The sequence below is a fragment of the Carcharodon carcharias genome, chromosome 1 (assembly GCF_017639515.1).
Source record: "Carcharodon carcharias isolate sCarCar2 chromosome 1, sCarCar2.pri, whole genome shotgun sequence".
Taxonomy (NCBI): Eukaryota; Metazoa; Chordata; class Chondrichthyes; order Lamniformes; family Lamnidae; genus Carcharodon; species Carcharodon carcharias.
This window is the reverse complement of record NC_054467.1, coordinates 237,816,542-237,837,393: the sequence shown is the minus strand read 5'-3', so window position 1 is coordinate 237,837,393 and position 20,852 is coordinate 237,816,542. Positions and strand designations below refer to the sequence as shown.

At 45.1% G+C, this 20,852-nt stretch overlaps 1 protein-coding gene across 1 annotated transcript in view; it reads left to right on the top strand.

Annotated features, from left to right (window-relative positions):
• The first annotated feature begins 515 nt into the window (after positions 1 to 515).
• Positions 516 to 20,852, top strand: part of rnf24 (ring finger protein 24) — a 167,366-nt gene continuing 147,029 nt past the window's right edge. Inside the window, exon 1 of the mRNA XM_041199448.1 lies at positions 516 to 801. The gene's annotated coding sequence lies outside the window, so the exon portion shown is untranslated. The remainder of the gene's footprint in view (positions 802 to 20,852) is intronic.

The following is a 20,852-nucleotide window of genomic DNA, read 5'->3' as shown; positions in this document are numbered from 1 at the left end:
ACAGAACATTCCTGTCCGCTGACGCTGGTTTATCGGGGCTTCAGTGCAGAGCAGCCAGGGCCGCCCCGGTGGTGAAAGTCTTCACCAGGACCGGAGGGAGCAGCAAATCTTCCCCACCCACAACCTCTCTCTCTCTCTGTCTGTCTGTCTCTGTCTCTCCTTCAAACCCAATACCTAACAGATATTTAATCAGAAGCAAAAACAGAATTACCTGGAAAAACTCAGCAGGTCTGGCAGCATCGGCGGAGAAGAAAAGAGTTGACGTTTCGAGTCCTCATGACCCTTCGACAGAACTGAAAACCAGACAAAAAGAGAGTGGAGGAGGAGGAGAAAAAAAAGCCCGTTCATTCACCTCAGAAGCACAATTTTTATTTGATTTCTTTATTTTTTTTTTGCCCTCTGTCTCTGGTGAATAATTCGAATGTAAAATTGGGAAGAAAGCAGAAGTCCTGCTCCATGCTGGCGATGCCCTGCTCTTAATCCCCCCCCCTCCCTCCTTCCTTGTTAACTGACTCTTGTCAATGACAAGGGCCTCTTCAGGCTCCCGCCGTTTAATACATCTCCTCAAGAGCTCTGTCTGTGTCTGTGTCTCTGTGTGTGTGTGTGTGTGTGTGTGTGGAGGGAGGAGGGAGGTGGGAATCAGAGCCCCACATTCATTTAAACTGCTGCCTATTCCTTTAAAAATCACACTTTTTTAAAAAAAAGTCAAGTCAAAACACAACAACAACAAAAAAAAATACCGCAGGCGAGAACCGATTCATTTTGCTTTCAGGATACAGACGAGTGGCCGGCCCCGTTTTGGTGAGTGTTCAGTTTTGTTTGGGGTTTAATTTTAACGTTGCTTTGCAGAAAATCGTGTTTTAACGGTCAGACCGGTCGGAAGGGATGGTATTATTCTCGCCCCGTGATTATTTTATTCAGTAACTGATTGTTTTGGTTTTATTATTAAACAGCCCAGGAGACACCGCCAGACCGCAAAATTATCCTGGCGATGGGTGTTCGGGGGGTGGGGGGGGGGGTGTTTTGGGTGGGGTGTTTTGGGGGGGGGGGTAGAAAAATTAATAATTGTCTCTTTTTTGTAAACCCGGCTTTTAAATCTCCCTTTGGATATTGATTTTCAAATCGCGCATTCTTTAATATTCCTGTATATTCGTTCTTTTGCGAAAACTTTTGCGAAGAGAGGGGATAATAAAATGTTGCATACATGCTGCAAACCCCCCTCCCCTTCCCCTCCCAGTCCATGTGAGAGGGGGGGGGGGGGTAAGTGAGGTATTGTCTCGTTAGAGGATAAGGCACCGTGGGGATCCTTGTCATTTTGCATTTAATAAAGGTGCGGGTGTGGAATATTCTCTAAGTGAGAGCAAGTTGCTCACAGATTTATATGTCTTCCGACGCGTCTTGTATGGAGATTTCTTTTTTTAAAAAAAGGTTTATAGAGAGAACAGATTGTGTGGAGTGGGTGGGGGGGGGGGGGGAGAGAGACAGAGAGAGGGATAGAGAGGGAGGGAGGGAGAGACACTCCAGCCCATTCAAACCACTCGGGAGGGCTGCGTCCCTCAACCAATCAATTGGTTTCTAGCCGGGGTCTCTCCAAGTCTAAAAAAGCTTCTGAACTCTTTCCCACCCACCCACCTACCTACCTCCGCCCAACCAATCTGTGGTTTAACGAGTTTCTTCCAGACCGCAATCCAAGAACAATTGCAAGGTAGTAAATTATGCAGGAGGTATTTATCCTTGTGTTTTGCTTTGCCTGGGTCCTCTATGTTTCTCTCACTGTTTAGAAGCAGCCGCTGAAAGGGTTGGCACTCTCTCTCTCTCTACATATATATATATATATGTGTGGGTGGGTGGGTGTGAGGGTGCTGAGAGGCACCTGGCAGGTGGTGAAACTGACTCCTTCAGATTTCCCTATACAGGCGGGAGCATATTTGAAATAACTTTATCTTTACCAGGTTCGCCCTGGTTCCTCCTCCTGAGTGTACGCGCGCCCCAGTCCCTTTTTTTTTGTAGCTCCATGTGGTGTTCAGCCCCAGCGGCCTGACAGGACTCTCCTCTGGGCCTCACACAGCGAAACTCCCGACCCTTGTGTTCCCTCTGAAACTACTTGGCAGCAACTGAAAGGCATCGTTGGTTCCTCAGAACAGGAAAGTGATGGGGATGAAGGGGGGGGGGGGGGCGCAGAAAATGCAGGGGAAACTCAGCAGGTTCAACAGCATCTGTGAAGAGATGCTGAGTTTTCCCAGCATTTTCTGTTTTTTTGTTTTAGATTTCCAGCATCTGCAGTGTTTTGCTTTTAGGAAAGCTGTCCCAAGGAAATGTCTGTCCTTTTGTCACCAGTTTGTAGCACGTGTGAAACTTTCTTGCAGTGTTTTGCTTTAGTTGCTTGCATGTGTCTAGGTCTGTAGGACATGTGCAGTTGTGGATGCAGTGCCGTCCCTATGGTGCTTGACCCATTTGAGGACATATACCCTCTAAAGAGGTTATGGGGATTTCAAATCAAATTTGAGCGCACAGTTGGCATCTTGGTGCAGTATTGAGGGAGTGCTGCAGTGCCAGAGGTGTCATCTTGCAGATGAACCTTTAAACTGGAGCCCTCCTTGCCCTATTGGGGGGATGTAAAAGATCCCATGCCACTTTGAAGCTTGGAGAGATTTCCCAGTGTCTTGGCCGATATTCCTTTTAGCAACCACCACCAGGACACTTCATTTGTTTGTGGGGCCTTGCTTTATGCCAATTGGCTGATATAATGGCCGACCATAACAACCAGCTGCAGTTCAGAAGGAATCCAAAGTTTATGAAATTTTTTGGGACATCCTGAAAATGCAGTAAGGTGCTATAAAAATGCATCTTTTTTTCTTTTTCTTTATTTGGTCATGGGATCTGGGTGTCACTGGCTAGGCCAGAATTTATTACCCATCCCTAATTGCCCTTGAGAAGAAGGTGGTGGTGAGCTGCCTTCTTGAACCGCTGCAGCCCATGTGGTGTAGGTACACCCACAGTGAAGTTAGGGAGGCAGTTCCAGGGTTTTGACCCCGCGACAATGAAAGGAAGGTGGTATAATTCCAAACCAGGATGGTGCGTGGCTTGGAGGGCCATCTATTTGCTGCCCTTGTTCTAGGTGGTAGAGGTCCTGGGTCCAATATATTTTCTCTTGCCAACTTTCTTATTCTCACGGTATTGGTTCCTTGCTGGGGTTCATATCCATGGCCAGTGAGTTCGCACTAATATTTCTGATCCCTCCTGTCAGGACTGAGTTAAGTAGAAAGGTTAGAAGAACTCTCACTCCAGCGTTGTCTTTTCTCTTCTCTCTAATGGCTCTTGTAGATATAAGGCAGCAACTATGATTTTATGTCAAGGTGTCTAAGTCAGATAGTTGCATCAGGAGTAATGGAATGTACCACTGTGATGTCTCCTTGTATTTTGTGGATTAGACATTGAGTTCTTCTGTTCTGGGTGACACAGTTGCACACTGGACAGTTTTTAATTTTCCACTTGTATTGTCCAGAGTTTTGGTCTCCTTATCTAAGGAAGGATGTACTTGCCAAAGAGAGAGTGCGACAGAGGTTCAGCAGACTAATCCCTGAGATGTCGGGATTATCTAATGAGGAGAGAATGAGGAAACTGGGTCTTTATTCTCTAGAGTTTCAAAGAATGAGAAGTGATCTCACAGGAACTTACAAAATTCCCACAGGACGTCACAGTGTAGATATAAATAGGATGTTTCCCCTGGCTGGTGAGTCTAGAACCAGGGGACACAGTCTCAGAATAAGACTGAGGTGAGGAGGAATTTCTTCACTCAGAGGGTGGTGATTCTTTGGAATTCTCTACCCCAGAGGGCTGTGGAGCATGCTCAAGACTAATGACATTAAAAGTTATGGCAATATAGCGGGAAAGTGGCATTGAGGTAGACGATCAGCCATGATCTAATTGAATGGGGGTGCGGATGATGCTTAGCATTACCCATGAGCTTCATGGAACACCAAAGCCACTTCATCAGGGTTGCATCTGCATTTCAAAGGTCCAAAAGAGCTTGCTGCACTTTAAGCGGTGTTGAGGAACCAATCAGCCGAGTACCAGCTGTCTCTGACAGTAAGGCCATGTGCTCAGCAGCCACAGGATGGGTCACTGTAGCTTTACCCCGATCATGTTCACAGCCTTGTGTGTCCTGTACTATCGGACTCAGCTTTGCAGCGCTAAGTAAGTGCATGTCTAATGATTGCAGGTATAAAACTGAGCTAAAAACACATTGACTAATGATGTAGATTGCAGGTATAAAACTGAGCTAAAAACACATTGACTAATGATGTAGAAAGACACTAATATAGTAAAAGCTTGTGCGCAGATCACGGAAGGAACATGGTATACTTTGCAATATTGTATAGTAAGGTAGTCGGTGGGTTGTGCCTAGCAAGGTGGTCTCTTTTGTTCATCATCATTGGTCGCTTCCTTCCTGCTGATGTTGGAAATGCAGTTCCAGCCTTGTGACAAATAAGAGGCTATCTCAAAGATGTATCTGAAGCTAAGTGGAATTGTAAAGGTTAACTTTGAACGCTGTTTCATGTTAACCAGAGTTGCAGGATGTGATCCATGGGGTCTAAAGTGGGCAGAGGCAGTTTCAGAATTTAATCATTCAAGATTTTTTTTTTTAGTAATATGAAGATGATATACAATCATAAAATAAATGGAAGTCAGATGAGGAGAAGATCACGCGTGACTTCACAATCCACGGGGCTGCTTTATAAGTACAGACATGAAAAACAGCCACTTGGGTGGACCCATTCCTTAGCACAAGTACATCCCTTCAGAAGGGAGAAAAGAACAAACTAATATATTATACCTTAACATAATGTCCGAATGTCCCAAAATAAGTGCAATCGTTATCGTTTTGTATGTAAACACAGAAGCAAAGTTACCACACCAAGATCCCACCAATAGTCAAAGAATGACCAGAACTCTTTTTAACTGTATTGCATTGAGGGACGCATGTTGGCCAGGACACTGGGAGAATGCCTTTTCTTCTTTTAATGATACTATGGGAAGATTTACCTTCAACCAATCCACTGCAAAAACCAGACAAAGTCTCAGATTGAAATGGATGCTGCAGGGTCCAGTACAGCACGTGGCATGCATGGAATCAGCTCGTGCAGTTTGCAGCATTGGTTTGGCCGCTTTTTAACTGACCAGGGTCTCTGCCTGAAACAGGCGTTAGGCGAATTGCCTGTGTAAGTCAGGGGCCAAACACTACTTTCAAGACCTTTTGCCAAACTGAGGGTGTCTCTGCAGCATTCTCTGGATTATTAGGCCGGCCTTCTGCATCACTAGTTTAATGGCATAACCATTACAGCTACTGTAACCAAACCCAGGGCATGAGGAAGGGAGGTGATGGCATAGTGGTATTGTCGCTGGGCTAGTAATCCAGAGATGCAGGATAATCCTCTGGTGAGCTGGGTTTGAATCCTGCTACAACAGAAGCTGGAATTTGAATTTAATGAAAATCTGGAATTAAAAGTCTATTGATGATCATGAAATGGTTGTTGTAAAAACTCATCTGATTCATTAATGCCCTTTAAAAAAGGAAAATCTGCTGTTTTACCTAGTCTAAGTCAGATAATTGTATCAGGAGTAATGGGATGTATTTGTGGATTGGACATTGAGTCCTTGTGTTCTGGGTAACACAGTTGCACACTGGACAGTTTTTAATTTTCCATTTGTATTGTCTACAGTTTTGGTCTCCTTATCTAAGGAAGGATGTACTTGCCAAAGAGGGAGTGCAACAGAGGTTCAGCAGACTAATCCCTGGGATGTCAGGATTAGCCTACGTGTGACTCCAGACCCACAACAATGTGCTTGACTCTTAAATGCCCTCTGAACAAGGGCAATTAGGGATGGGCAATGAATGCTGGCCTAGTTGGTGATGCCCACATCCCATGAATGAATTTTTTAAAAAGGCAGTCATTCTGAAGACATGCCGACATAGGCAGTAAATTTGTCGGGGTGGGGGGGATGATTCCGACGGGCAGGGTTTATAATGAGATGCTGAAGTATTGAAATTAGGTTCCCGATGTGCAGCGGCGGGAAACGCAGACTGCTATTGAACGTGTGTGGAATGTATTAAGCAGAGTGGCACTTAGTATGGAAACATTTAACAGCAAGGCAGAAAGATGCTGAGGGCATGAACAATCGGGAGGTATCAGCCTTTGGGATTGGCCATGTACTTTCCTAGATTCTTTGTAAGAATTTAGTTTGTTTTATTATAGTCTGATTATGGAGTCAGGTGCACATGATTCACTGTTAGGTTAGCACAGTGGTTAGGGTTAAAACTGCACTCTGCTATATTAGTTGTGGACGTGATAAAACATTAATGATTTCCTTGGTGTGTTGCTTTTGCAAAGGTATTACTGGATTTAAAGTTAACTCATTCATTACTTATTCGTGGTGCTCCTATTGGAGCACATAAGATACTGAGGGGACTTGACAGGGTAGATGTTGAAAGAATGTTCCCCCCGCCCTCTCCATGGGGGAATCTAGAACTAGGGTGCATAGTTTCAAAATAATGGCTGGGATTTTCTGGCCCTGTCTCAGTGAGACCAGCCACAGGAGATTTGGCAGCCCAGCCAGAAACCCATTAACTTTTGGAGGGGCCGGATGATCCCGGTGGTGAGTAGGACCGGAAGATCCCACTTTCTGGGTCTAATGGATCTCCCATTTAAGACAGAGATGAGGAGGAATTTCTTTTCTCACAGAGTCATTAATCTTTGGAATTGTCTTCCACAGAGAGCAGTGAAGGCTGGGTCATTGAGTATATCCAAGGTTGAGTTAGACAAACTTTTGATCTACAAGGGAGTCGAAGGTTATGAGGGGCAGGCAGGCAATTGGAGTTAAGGCCACAATCAGATCAGCCATGATCTTATTGAATGGCAGAGCAGATCCATGGGGTCAATGGCCGACTGAGGCTCCAACTTCCTATCATCTTATTAAATATTGCATGAAGCAATTTTAACCCTTTCTCTGGTTCAGTTACCTTTCGAGGGCAGTGCCTCACAAATGGAACCATTAGGAGATAGATTGTTTTAGCATTGCCCAAAAGGTCTTGGAAGGTTGAAAATGTAGGTTCAGACAGAGTCAGCAGGTTATTGGCTCCAGTCCCACTCCAGGGAATTAAGTTGGCACTTTAGTGCAATATCTCTCACTCTCTCACCCCTGACATCTGTCGGATTCTCCCTTCAATGTGCTATACTGTTGGAGGTGCCATCTTTGCGATGAGATATTGAATCGAAACCCCCTCCCCCCCTCTCGGGTGGACCTAAAAGATCTATTCGCAGAAGACCAGGAGAGTTCTCCCGGTCTGCAGGCCAACGTAGATCCTTCATTCTGTGACTTAAATTTTGTCTGAGGGATCCCTCTGCAGAAATTGTCAATGATTAGTGTGAGACAGTGAGACCCTAATGCTGGGCCAACTTGTCTACGCACAGAACACACAATTTTACTGGGTGTTGCTTTCAATTATGGCTATTAGGCAGGTTGCCCGAACTGTAGGTCCATCAATGGTGTTCCTGCACAGTATACGGGGTGAGGCAGTTTCTGGCTGCTGTAGCCTATCAGCAGTTCTCCATGGACACTGCTCATGAGGGATATTAGCCTTTGAAACCATCCTTGCTGTGCTGTTGGCCTGGCTCCAAGTAATTGCTCCAGCCAATCGTGCACCTCACCGAATTTGACATACCATCAATCTCTGAGAGATGTCTGGTAGATTGGGTTCCACTCTGGCATTGTCCTGGACTCTTCTGAAATTAGAGATTAATCTACTGCTTGTTGCTGTGGGAAAACCACATGATGGCGTTAAGGAAAAGTTTCATTTTTGTGAAAACTAGTAAACCAGAATATTCAAAGAAAATGAAACTTAATAGTTTTAAAGCAAAATGTTGGAGCTGGGAAAAGAAGGCTGGGTGGGGCAGTAGGAGGCGAGAGGCCTTATGATAGAACATCAGGAATACCTCCAACCAGAATGGGCAACCCTACTGGTGAGAGCAATGAAAATAGTGCTCGAGTTGTTCCTCTGTCATACAAACTTTGCTCTGAAAGAGTTAAGGACACTGGCGTCCAAACTTGTTGGGTAAGCTTGTGGTTGAAGAGGGCAGAGCCAGATCTGAATCTTAACACGTAGTCCCGTCCCTTGATATGCGGAGGAATTGCAGTGCTGTGCCACTCTCTAAGGACGAGCTTTGCCGACATCAGGTTGTGCTCCAGGCAATGAAGTTACCTGTGAGTGAGATGCACAGGTGAGTGTTGAGAAGACTCATGTACGCAGTGCTGGCCAACCTAATATTGCCGTGCTTGCCATTGTCTTTTAGAGAATCAGGAGCCCCCAGCTCATGTGTCTGGGGTTGGGAGAGCATTGACCAGCTTTTGCCTGCATGAGTCCAGAATTCTGTTAAATGAACAAACAGGAAGCATTGCTGAAATCAGGGGGAGCATAACTGACAAATGTTCCTTTTAAAAGTGCCTTTTTGTGTATATACCACAGAGTAATGCCGGTAACATTGGAAATGATGGGGCAGTGAGTAATCAAAGCTTTTATAAAGGTACTTTTGTGTTGTTAAGAGTGCTGTCAAAGGCAGATGTAGTATTGTCAACACCATTCTCCGTGGTAAAGATCTGCATCAACAAAAGTTTACATCAGAGGTAAAAATGTTTTTTTTCCCCCCGAGGGCTCTTTTTGAGGAAAACATACTGCTTGGTTTAATTTTTTTTTATTTCTGGAGTCTATTTTTTGGCTTTTAGAAGCTGCTTTTTCATTTTCACGAACTGTGTCCTAGGGTGGAATCCTCTCAGATTTGCACTAACTGCGGTAGCAGGTGGGAAAATGGACGTTTTATCTGCCGGCCGCAATGGCGGCTTTTCATACTGTATCATCCCATTCCCACCTCATTAATTATGCAGCGACAGGCAACACGCTGGATCACTGGTTAGCGACTTCCGATTTGCCCATCAAACTGTTACCTCACGCAGGGCACCGTATTTAAGTGTGCGCAAGGCAGCAGTTTCTGGATGGCGAAAGTGGAGTGGTATTGCTGCTGGAGTAGTAATCCAGACACCCAGGGTAATGCTCTGGGGACGTGGGTTCAAATCCCACCACGGCAGATGGTGGAACTTGAATTTGATAAAAGTCTGGATTTAGAAGTCTGATGATGACATTAAACCATTGTCAATTGTCGTAAAAACCCCCCTGGTTCACTAACATCCTTTAGGGAAGGATAGCTGCCGTCCTTACCTGGTCTGGCCTACATGTGACTCCAGACCCACAACAATGTGGTTGAGTCTTAAATGACCTAGCAAGCCACTCAGTTGTATCAAACCGTGACTAAGTCTTGAAATAGGAATGAAACCGGATGGACGAACCGACATTGACCCAGGCACCAGAAAGGACAACAGCAAACTCAGCCCTGTCCACCTGCAAAGTCCTCCTTACTAACATCTGGGGGCTAGTACCAAAATTGGGAGAGCCGTCTCACAGACTAGTCAAGCAACAGCCTGACGTAGTCATCCTCACGGAATCGTATCTTACAGATCATGCCCCAGACACCACGGTGGTATACAGTCAGGAGGGAGTTGCCCTAAGAGTCCTCAATATCGACTCCGGACCCCATGATGTCTGATGGCATCAGGTCAAACATGAGCAAGGAAACCTCCTGCTAGTTACCACATAACACCCTCCCTCAGCTGATGAATTGGTCCTCCTCTATATTGAGCATCACTTGGAGGAAGCACTGAGGGTGACAAGGGCGCAGAATGGACTTCAATGTCCATCCATCCAAAGTGTCTCAGTAGCACCACTACTGACCAAGCTGGCTGAGTCCTAAATAATATAGCTGCTAGGCTGGGTCTGCGGCAGGTGGTGAGGGAACCAACAAGAGGGAAAAACATACTTGACCTCATCCTCACCAATCTGCCTACCGCAGGTGCATCTGTCCGTGACAGTGTTGGTAGGAGTGACCACCGCACAGTCATTGTGGAGACGAAGTCCCATGTTACATTGAGGATACCCTTCATCATGTTGTGTGGCACTACCACCGTGCTAAATGGGATAGATTTCAAACAGATGTAGCAACTCAAGACTGGGTGTCCATGAGGTGCTGTGGACCATCAGCAGCAGCAGAATTGTACTTGAACACAATCTGTAACCTCATGGCCTGGCATATCCCCCACTCTACCATTACCAACAAGCCAGGGGATCAATGAAGAGTGCAGGAGGGCATGCCGGGAGCAGCACCAGGCATACCTAAAACTGAGGTGTCAATCTGGTGAAGCTATAACACAGGACTACTTGCATGCCAAACAGCATAAGCAGCAAGTGCTAGATAGGTCTAAGTGATCCCACAACCAACAAATCAGATCTAAGCTCTGCAGTCCTGCCACATCCAGTTGTGAATGGTGATGGACAATTAAACATCTCACTAGAGGAGCAGGCTCCACAAATATCCCCACTCTCAATGATAGGTGAGCCCAGCACATCAGGTGCAAAAGGTAAGGCTGAAGCATTTGCTACAACCTTCAGCCAGAAGTGCTGAGTGGATGATGTATCTCGGCCTCCTCCGGAGGTCCCAGCATCACAGATGCCAGTCTCCAGCCAATTTGATTCACTCCACGTGAAACAGCTGAAGGCACTAGATACTGCAAAGGCTATGGGCCCTGACAATATTCCGGCAATAGTACTGCAGACTTGTGCTCCAGACCTTGCCGTGCCCCTAGACAACCTGTTCCAATACAGCTACAATACTGGCATCTACCTGGCTATGTGGAAAATTGCCCAGATATGTCCATTACACAAAAAGCAGGACAAATCCACCCTGGCCAATTAATACCCTATCAGCCTACTTTCGATGATCAGTAAAGTAATGGAAGGGGTCATCAACAGTGCTATCAAGCAGCACTTGCTTGGCAATAACCTGCTTACTGACACCAAGTTTCTGTTCCACCAGGGCCACTCAGCTCCTGACCTCATTACAGCCTTGGTACAAACATAGACAAAAGAGCTGAACTTCCGAGGTGAGGTGAGAGTGACTGCCCTTGATATCAAGGCCACGTTTGACCAAGTGGTTTTAAAGAGCCTTCGCAAAACTGGAATCGGGGGAAAACTCTCCACTGGTGGAGTCATACCTAACACAAAGGAAGATGGTTGTGGTTGTTGGAGGTCAGTCATCTCAGCTCCAGGAATCACTGCAGGAGTTCCTCAGGGTCGTGTCCTCAGCCCAACCATCTTCAGCTGCTTAATCAGTGACCATCCTTCCATCATAAGGTCGGAAGTGGGGATGTTCACTGATGGTTTCACAATGTTCAACACCATTCGCGATTCCTTAGATACTGAAGCATTCCATGTCCAAGTGTATCATTTGTACCACATAAGTGCCAGGCAAAGACCATCTCCAACAAGAGGGAACCTAACAATTGCCTCGTGATGTTCAATGGCATTACCATCGCTGAATTCTCCACTATCAACATCCTGGAGGGTTACCATTGACCAGAAACTGAACTGGCCTAGCAATATAAATACTGTGGGTACAAGAGCAGATCAGAGGATAGGAATCCTGCTAAGTAACTTACCTCCTGGCTCCCCAAAGCCTGTCCACAATCTACAAGGCACAAGTCAGGATTGTGATGGAATGCTCTTCACTTGCCTGGCTGAGTTCAGCTCCCAAAACACTGAAGAAGATGGACACTGTCCAGGACAAAGCAGCCTGCTTGATTGGCACCACATCCACAAACATTCACTCCCTCCACCACCGACGCACAGTAGCAGCAGTGTGTACCATCTGCAACATGCATTGCAGAAATTTACAAAGGCTCCTTAGACAGCACCTTCCAAACCCATGACCACTTCTAGAAGGGGAAGGGCAGCAGATACATGGGAACACCACAACCTGGAAGTTCCCCTCCAAGTCACTCACCATCTGACTTGGAAATATATCACCGTCCCTTCACTGCTGCTGAGTCAAAATCCTGGAACTCCCTTCCTACCAGCATTGTGGGTGTACCTACACCACATGGACTGCAGCGGTTCAGAAAAGCAGTTCACCACCACCTTCAAGGCAATTAGGGATGGGCAATAAATGCTGGCCCAGCCAGCGAAGCCCATATCCTGTGAATGAATATAAAAAAAGGCTGGCAGGAGTGATGAAGGATTGAGCATCCAGCAAAGATGGCAGGATAGATTGTCCATTGTCACAGGAAAACATGTTAAGAGTGACTGTGCAGTGGCTGGTGAGGAAAGCAGACTACGATGTAATCAATGAGAAAGCATTGCTCCCCTGCCCAATCCTATTAAATATGTTGGCACTGGTAAACAAGCACCAAGTTGTAGCTTGGCTGGTGGTGGGAAGGGCCCTCCCTGTCAGATCCCTCCTACAAGCCTGGAGTCTCATCCCCTCTGCACGTTGCCCCTGAGGTGGATGTGGTGGGGAAGAGACATTGTCCATCTCCTTGTGGAATGTGCCTTTGCAAAGAAGGTCTGGAGAGAGTTTATAACTCCATTAGATTCAAGGTTGTTATGGAAAAGGACAAGGATGGGCCAGAAATCACAGTTCTAAATTAAGGGAAAGCCGATTTTAATAAGATCAGATATGATTTGGCCAGACTGGACTGGGAGCAGCTACTTTTAGGTAAATCTGCATCAGAGCAATGGGACTCATTTAAGAAGAAAATAGGGAGGGTAAAGGGCCAACATATTCCAGGAAGGATAAAGGCTGGGACCAACAAATCCAGGGAACCCTGGATGTCGAGGGATATACAGGATTGGATAAAGAGGAAAAGGGAGGCTTATGGCAGACACCAAGGGCTCAAAGCAGCAGAAGCCCTAGAGGTGTATAGAATGTGTAGGGGGAACTTAAAAAGGAAATTAGGAGAGCAAAAAGGGGGCATGGAAAAACATTGGCAAGTAAAATAAAGGAAAATCCCAAGTTATGCATGTTAAGAGTAAGAGGATAACTAGGGAAAGAGCAGAGCCCATTAAGGACCCCAGCAGTAATTTGTATGTGGAGTCGGAAGGCATAGGTAGGGTTCAAAATGAATACTTTGTGTCGGTGTTCACAAGTGAGAGGGACAACATGGATATGGAAATCAGGCAGGAGGACTGTGATATAATTAAAGAAATTAGCATTGAAGGGGAGGAGGTTCTAAGTGGTCTGGCAGGCTTAAAAGCAGATAAATCTCCAGGCCCGGATGAAATGTATCCCAGGCTGTTGAGAGAGGCAAGGGAGGAGATAGCAGAGGCGCTGGCAATAATTTTCAATACCTCTCTGGCCACAGGAGAGGTGCCAGAGGACGAGAGGACAGCCAATGTGGTACCATTATTCAAGAAGGGAGGAAGGGATAAACCAGGGAGCTACAGGTCAGTCAGTCTAACCTCAGTGGTGGGGAAACTATTGGAAGCAATTCTGAGGGACAGGATTAATTTACACTTGGAAAGGCAGGATTAATCAAGGACAGTCAGCATGGTTTTGTTAAGGGGAAGTCATGTCTGACCAATTTGATTGAATTTTTCGAAGAGGTGACCAGGTATGTAGATGAGGGCAATGCATTTGATGTAGTCTACTTGGACTTCACCAAGACTTTTGATAAGGTACCGCATAGGAGACTGATAATGAAGGTAAAAGCCCATGGGGTCCAAGGCAATTTGGCAAATTGGATCTAGAATTGGCTGAGCGGCATGAAGCAGAGGGTGATGGTTGAGGGGTGTTTTTGTGACTGGATGCCTGTTTCACAGGGATCGGTGTTGGTCCCTTGCTGTTGGTGATATATATAAATGATTTAGACTTGAATATAGGAGGGTTGATTAGTAGGTTCGTGGATGACACGGAAATTGATGGGGTGGTAAATAGTGAGGAGGATAGCCTTAGATTACAGGAGGATATAGACCAGCTGGTCAGATGGGATGATCAGTGGCAAATGGAATTTGTATGTAGCTCCCTGGTTTATCCCTTCATCCCTTCTTGAATAAGTGTGAGGTGATGCACTTGGGCAGGACAAACAAGGCACGGGAATACACAATGAATGGTAGGACCCTGGGAAGTACTGAGGATCAGAGGGACCTTAGTGTACATGTCCACCGGTCCCTTAAGGTAGCGGGATAGATAGGTAAGGTGGTTAAGGCATATGGGATACTTGTCTTTATTAGCCGAGGCATAGAATATAAGAGCAGGGAGGTTATGCCGGAACTGTATAAAATGCTGGTTAGACCACAGCTTGAGTATTTCATGCAGTTCTGGACTCCTCATTATAGGAAGGATGTGATTGCACTAGAGAGATTGCAGAGGAGATTTACCAGGACGTTGCCTGGGCTGGAGAGTTTGTTATGAGGAGAGATTGGATAGACTGGGCTTATTTTCCCCGGAGCAGAGGAGATTGGGGGGGGGACATGATTGAGGTGCATAAAATTATGAGAGGCATTGATAGGGTAGACAGGAAGGAACCTTTCCCCTTGGTGGAGGGATCAATAACCAGAGGGCATAGATTTAAGGTAAGGGGCAGGAGGTTCTGAGGGGATGTGAGGAAGAATTTTTTCACCCAGAGGGTGGTGAGAATCTGGAGCTCACTGTCTGTGGGGGTGGTAGAGGCAGAAACACTCATAACATTTAAGAAGTATTTGGATGTGCACTTGCCATGCCATGGCATAGAAGGCTATGGATCTAGTGCTGGAAAATGGGATTAGAATAGTTAGGCACTTGTTTGACTGACGCAGACTCAATGGGTCGAAGGGCCTTTTTCTGTGCTGAAGACCTCTATGACTCTGAGAGATGCAGTGGTTTTTGTCAAAGTTCATCCCAAGTAGCTCCATGGCCCAAGACTCTGCTTCACGAGCTGTTCCCAGGGATGTACATGAGATAAACATCAGCTCCGGCTGGAGGACCATCAAGTGGTGAAAGACACTCTTTGGTCTGCCTGAGACTTGTTGCTCGACCAAGTGTTGCAGACTGGCACATTTCAAGGTCCAGCACTGTGTGCTGAGGGACACCCTGAAGCTTGGGGCAGCTGCCCCAGAGGCATGATGAGGAAAGGTCGCAGTCCAATGCCTTTGAGCTATTGTACATGAGGGCTGGAAACTGTGTAGAATCCCTCGGGCTGTATACCTGACCAGGGATGTACATTGCAAATGTCAAGAGCTGGGACACCTCAGAGTGGAACACACTGTATGGAAAAAAAGCTGAACTCCATTGCACTCTGTAATGATCAATTTGAAATGTTTTTGCCCTCAGGCTGTATGCCTGAGGTGAAAAGTACAATTGTATTGAGGCACCTTAGAGTGGAACATGCTGTATGGGGAAAAGTTGAATTTTAATGCACTTTCTGCAATTTTTTGATTTGAAATGTTTTGTAATGCACTTTTACAAATTTTATGAATAAAGTAATGTTTTGGAAAAAAAATTGTAATATCTCCCAGTAATGGGGTGGTTAACTCAGTTGGTTGGATGGCTAGTGTGTGGATCAGATTAACACGAGCAGCATGGGGTTCAATCCCCATTCTAGCTGAGGTAGACTTGCGACCTGCCTCATAGCCCAACTCGCCCTACTCATCGTGAAAAATCAGAGCATTTTGCTGTGATTCGGTGAATAATTGCCAAGGGCCTACCTTTGGGCAGGCAGCTGAAGAAGAAAGGCTTCTGCCTCTCCACGTCATGTCTCTGGTGACTTCATCCTGCATTCCCTCCCCCCCCCCCCCCCCCCCCCCCCCCCCCGCCCCCCCCAAAATACCTGGTTTGGCTGTCTTTGGGTAGAGTGAGCTTGGTGGCTGGAGTCACCTTTTCTCTCTCTGGAGCTCTTAACTCAGAAGACTGCAGCACTAGACCTGCACCAAAACCAGATACGCTGTCACAAGATTAGCACTTTCTGTTTATTCTACAAACATGGATGTTGACATTTTATTACCTTTGCTTTCTGTTTGTCTCGAGATTTCATCTTAGAAAGACTGACACAGTCTCTTTCTCCAAATGGAATGTTGCGGTAAGACAGAGCTTGTGTTATTAAACTAATATCTTTGTAGGCCAATACAGAGGGCAGTTGATAAAGAACTGGAGTGAGTCACATATAATCAGACCAGGAAAAAAAATGGCAGCTCTTTCCCCTAAAGGGCAGTAAGGAAGCAGCTGGGTTGGTCACTTTTGCTGATACTAGCTTTTTATTAAAATTGAGTTCAAACCTCAAACAGCCATGGTGGGATTTGAGCTCAGCTTCTACTAGAGTGTCGGACCAGACCTCTGGTATGCAAGTCTGGTAACGTAGCCACACCCAAAGCTGGAAAGCAAGTGGAGCGAAGGCAGACAGGGTTGATGGAGTACTGAGCGTACAGCAGAGAAGATGTCAGGGTGGATTGCTCACAATCTAAGGAAGAAGTGTTTCAGGTGAGAATGATGAAGGGGCTGGTGGAGATTCCAACTGACAACCTAAGTTAGCCTACCGCTCCCACCCCAGCTAGACTCAAAGGTGACATTATGCTGAACAAAACCACAACCACCTTCTGACAGCTCTTGATAAGCTACATGGTGAGGGAAACAGTAGTTATATTGTTTGATGGAGTCAGTTATTTATATCTGGATATACCATACGCTTAGCTTGTGCTCTGCAAGATATACCATATGTTTACCTTGTACTCTGTGAGATATACCGTACGTTTACCTTGTACTCTGTGAGATATGGCATATGTTTACCTTGTACTCTGTGAGATATGGCATACGTTTACCTTGTACTCTGTGAGATATGGCTTACGTTTACCTTGTACTCTGTGAGATATACCATAGGCATACATTCTGTTCTGAAAAGTTTTTAAACTATTCTTGAAAATGCCAAAAGAAAAAAAATAATTTGCATTTATATAGTGCCTTTCATGGCCACCAAATGTCACCAAGTGCTTTACAGTCTATAAAGTACTTTTGAAGTGTAGTCACTGTTGTAATGTGGGAAATGTGGCAGATAATTTGCACATGGCAAGATCCCACAAAAAACAATGCAATAATGACCAGATATTCTGTTTTGCGATGTTGATTGAGGGATAAAAATTGGCCAGGATGCTGGGGATATCTCCCCTATTCTGCTTCAAAATAGTGCCACAAGATCTTGTGCAATCTTCCAGAAAGGCAGACAGGGGGGCCTTGGTTTAATATTAGGTCTGAAAGAGGATGCCTCAGACAGTGCAGGACTCCTTTAGTACTGTCCTGAGAGCAATCCATCCTGACAGTTAAATAGCCAAGCTGTGACTTGGATTGTCAGCGCTGCAGTGAGCTTGGACCTCAGATCCCAACTATTAAACTTGAAACATTTTGAAAGATGCCCAGGAGGGTTTGTGCACTCTTAGTGCATTTAAATGGTTTACAAAATGTCCAGGAAGACCAGTAAAAACTGCTTGGCAGCACTGATAAAGTTGGGGAATAAATACATCTGAAATGGAAACTAAACTGTGAATGTGGGTGGGTGGGTGTCGTGGCAAATTATGTCATGGGCGTGTCATTTATTCCAGTTACAGAAATGAATTTTTTTAATATCCAGAACTGCAATTAATATTTACAAATAACAGTTAAAGAAACCGAGCTCAATTACAAAGCAGAGCCAGCAGTCCATTGCTTGACAACTGATTAAGATTGTTAATTAAACATCCTTGATCTCAGTAGGTTCCAATAAGGCTCTTCAGCTATCAGAGACATGTACTGAAGTGTTTCCACCTACTTAATAATGTTTTCTTTGGGGGCATGTTTTATTTGCTGTTTTACAAATCTTTCAAATTTAGTATTGGTTGTAATAGATGATTCCTATTACATGTGTAAAAAAAAAATCAATCATTGGATCCTTTTGCTGACCAGAAAAAATAACCCATGATGGATCCCTTTTGCAATTATTTGATTAAAAGCTATTGATAGTCTTTGCGTAGTAAGCCATGTTGTGCGTGTGGACATCTGCACAAACGGTAGAAGCTAGTGTAAATTTCCCAGGATACTGGCGCAAACTCATACAGCTAATTTTCCTCAAGCCCTGTAATATTTGTACAAAGAATTACTTGTGTCCTGGTTAATTAGGGGAAGACTTTGTAAATCATCATCTGCACCAAATTTCTGTCATGCCAACCCTTGCTAATGGCAAAAGGAGTAAAGCGCAAGGAGAAATTTTGCTTCAGAGGGATAGGAAATGTAGTTCTCTCTTCCATGTCGCCAGATAATAGAATGTTTGCAAGTGGGTGGGCTGTTTTCTGGAAGCAAAAATTGGTTGGTATGAATGCTGCTTCAGAAGGTGACTCAGACCAAGCCTGTGTTACCTTTTCAACTGAGGCTAACCTTTCTAATTGCAATTTCCTGACCTTTCCCTGGATCCTTTTATGAAATTTCCTTTAAATGATTACAGTACAGCAACTTGTAATACCAACTTCCGGTAGGGCATTCTGTATTCTAATATCCTGCGTGGGGGGGAAAAAATCTTTTACTTGCTCCCTTTTCTAATGAACATCTTTATACGTAAACGATCTGAACTAAGGAATACAAGTTGGAAGTTGTCAACAAAGTAAATGCTGTGGAGAAGAGCAAGACTTCAGGAAGAGACAGGCTGGTGAAATGGGCAAACACATGGCAGATGCAATTTAATGTGGACCAGTGTGAAGCATTTTGGGAGGAATAACATGGAGAGACAATATAATCTAAATGGTACTGTTTTGAAGGGGGTGCAAGACTAGGGAGACCTGGGGGTACATATACACAAATCTTTGAGCCTGTCATAGCAAGTTGATAAAATGACTGAGAAAGTGTATGGATTACTTGGTGTTTTAAACAGGGGCATTGAATATAAACAAAAGTCATGTGCAACATTTACAAATCATAACTTAAGTCTCAGAGAAAGTATTGTGTACAATTGCGGCCACCACACTTCAGGATGCGTGTTGAGCCTTTTGAGAGAATGCAGAGAAAGTTTATCATGATGACAAGTCACGAGGGCACTGCCTGAAAGCGTGGCAGGACCGGACTCCGTAGAAACTTGCTAAATACCCTTGAATAAGGCTAATTTGCAGGACTATGTGGAAAAGGCTGGGGTGTGGCACTAAATTGGATAGCTCTTTCAAAGTGTCAACACAAGCACGACATGCTGAATAGCCCCCCTCCTTCTGTGCTGAAAGTTTCTATGACCCTAACTTTTTGTCCCTTGTTAATGTTCAGTAGAAACCATGGTTCACTACTTGCTGCCTCAAAATCTCATAACTGTGAACTTCGCCACCTCCCCCCCCCAACCCCCCCCCCCCCCCCCCCCCCCCCCCCCCCACACACACACACACACACACACACACACACACACACACACACACACACACACACACACCCCGGCTTGGAAAAGCCTCAGTTTTTGAGCCTTTCTTTGTAACTATAACCTGCCATCATTCTGGTCCTTGGCCAATCTTCATTCCTCAACATCATCAAAACAAAATTAACTGCTCATTTGTCTTGTTTGCTGTTTATGTTGCTCTTACTTAAAGCCTTCATATCTCCCGTTTTAAACTTAGCTCATGACTTATCCCAGAGATATGATTGGACAATAATAAATTTGTAACCTTCTGCTTTATATCTCACTGACCACATCTTCATATCCAAAATTTTAACTAAATAAGATTTTATTTTTAATCCTAATGAGATAATTTACAGGATGGTGGTACATATCACTCTTGGTCAATACGGGGGTAAAACTTCTTATTAAAAGGAAAATAGGGCCTTTTCTTTTTCTACCATAATAATGGCCCACCAACAAAATTGTAAGAAACATGTTATCTATGAAAGCAATTTCGTTAATGTTCATTGATTATAGGAAAAAGCAGGAATTCTCCTGGTTTTTATTAAACTTTCATCTCCTTAACACGCCATTTCCTCTTCCCTATCAACCTATATCTATAAAGTTATATATCTACATGTAGTGTGTATATATTAACATTCTGTAATGGGTATGATTGACATCAGATGCTGATTTGAAAAAATCTGTCTCTGCCTCATGAAATATATATTTTTAATCAGTTATTTAAATATAATCTGCAGTAAGTCTTGCAGCCTGCAGATCACTTGGCAAACCTTAGCGTTCTTTAATTGGCCTCCTTCAATTCCTACTCACAATATGCTGTCAGCAGCATATGTACAATGAAAGAAAGACATACTGCAACTAGTCTGGCTTTCGCTTGATTCGTGGGCATTGCTGGCCAGGCTGGCATTTATTGCTCATCCTTAGTTGCCTTCAGAAGGAGGTGATGGGCATTGTTTCCTCTCATTTTCTTCATTGGACGAGATTTAATGCCCTCTGCCATGGCGAGTTTGGTGGCACGGTACCATTTAATCAGATGGGAGGGTGGCGATTAGGGGAACATGCCATCTTCCCACCACTGCCCTGATTAGTTCTGTGATGGGATGGAACTTAAAGGCCTCACCCCGCTGCCTCTGGTATTCACCCAGTGGTAGGTGGGGAACTCGCCATCATGGAAGCCCGAAAAACAAAGCCTGGCATGTTTGCTTGCGGGCATCCGGGAGTGGGAGTGGGTTCTTCGCTCAAAGGCACTCAGTGCCTGATTGAGGCACCTGGCGTCAGGATGGAGTGACCGATGTGAACTACACCCTTGCCCTTGCTACCGACCACCTCCCACCACCCCTCCCAACTCCCCTTTCCCCCATCACTCACCTGTGCCTGAGCCCGTAACAATCCTGGGCCTCGGATGGGTGCACTATCGGCAGCAGCCACCACCTCCCTGATGGTGCTGCTGAGCAATGCATTGCTGCCTACCTTTGGCTGACAGCTTTTGGTGGTTGGGACATCCACCCTCTGGAGCCCTTGATCCTGGGGAAGGCTTGACACTG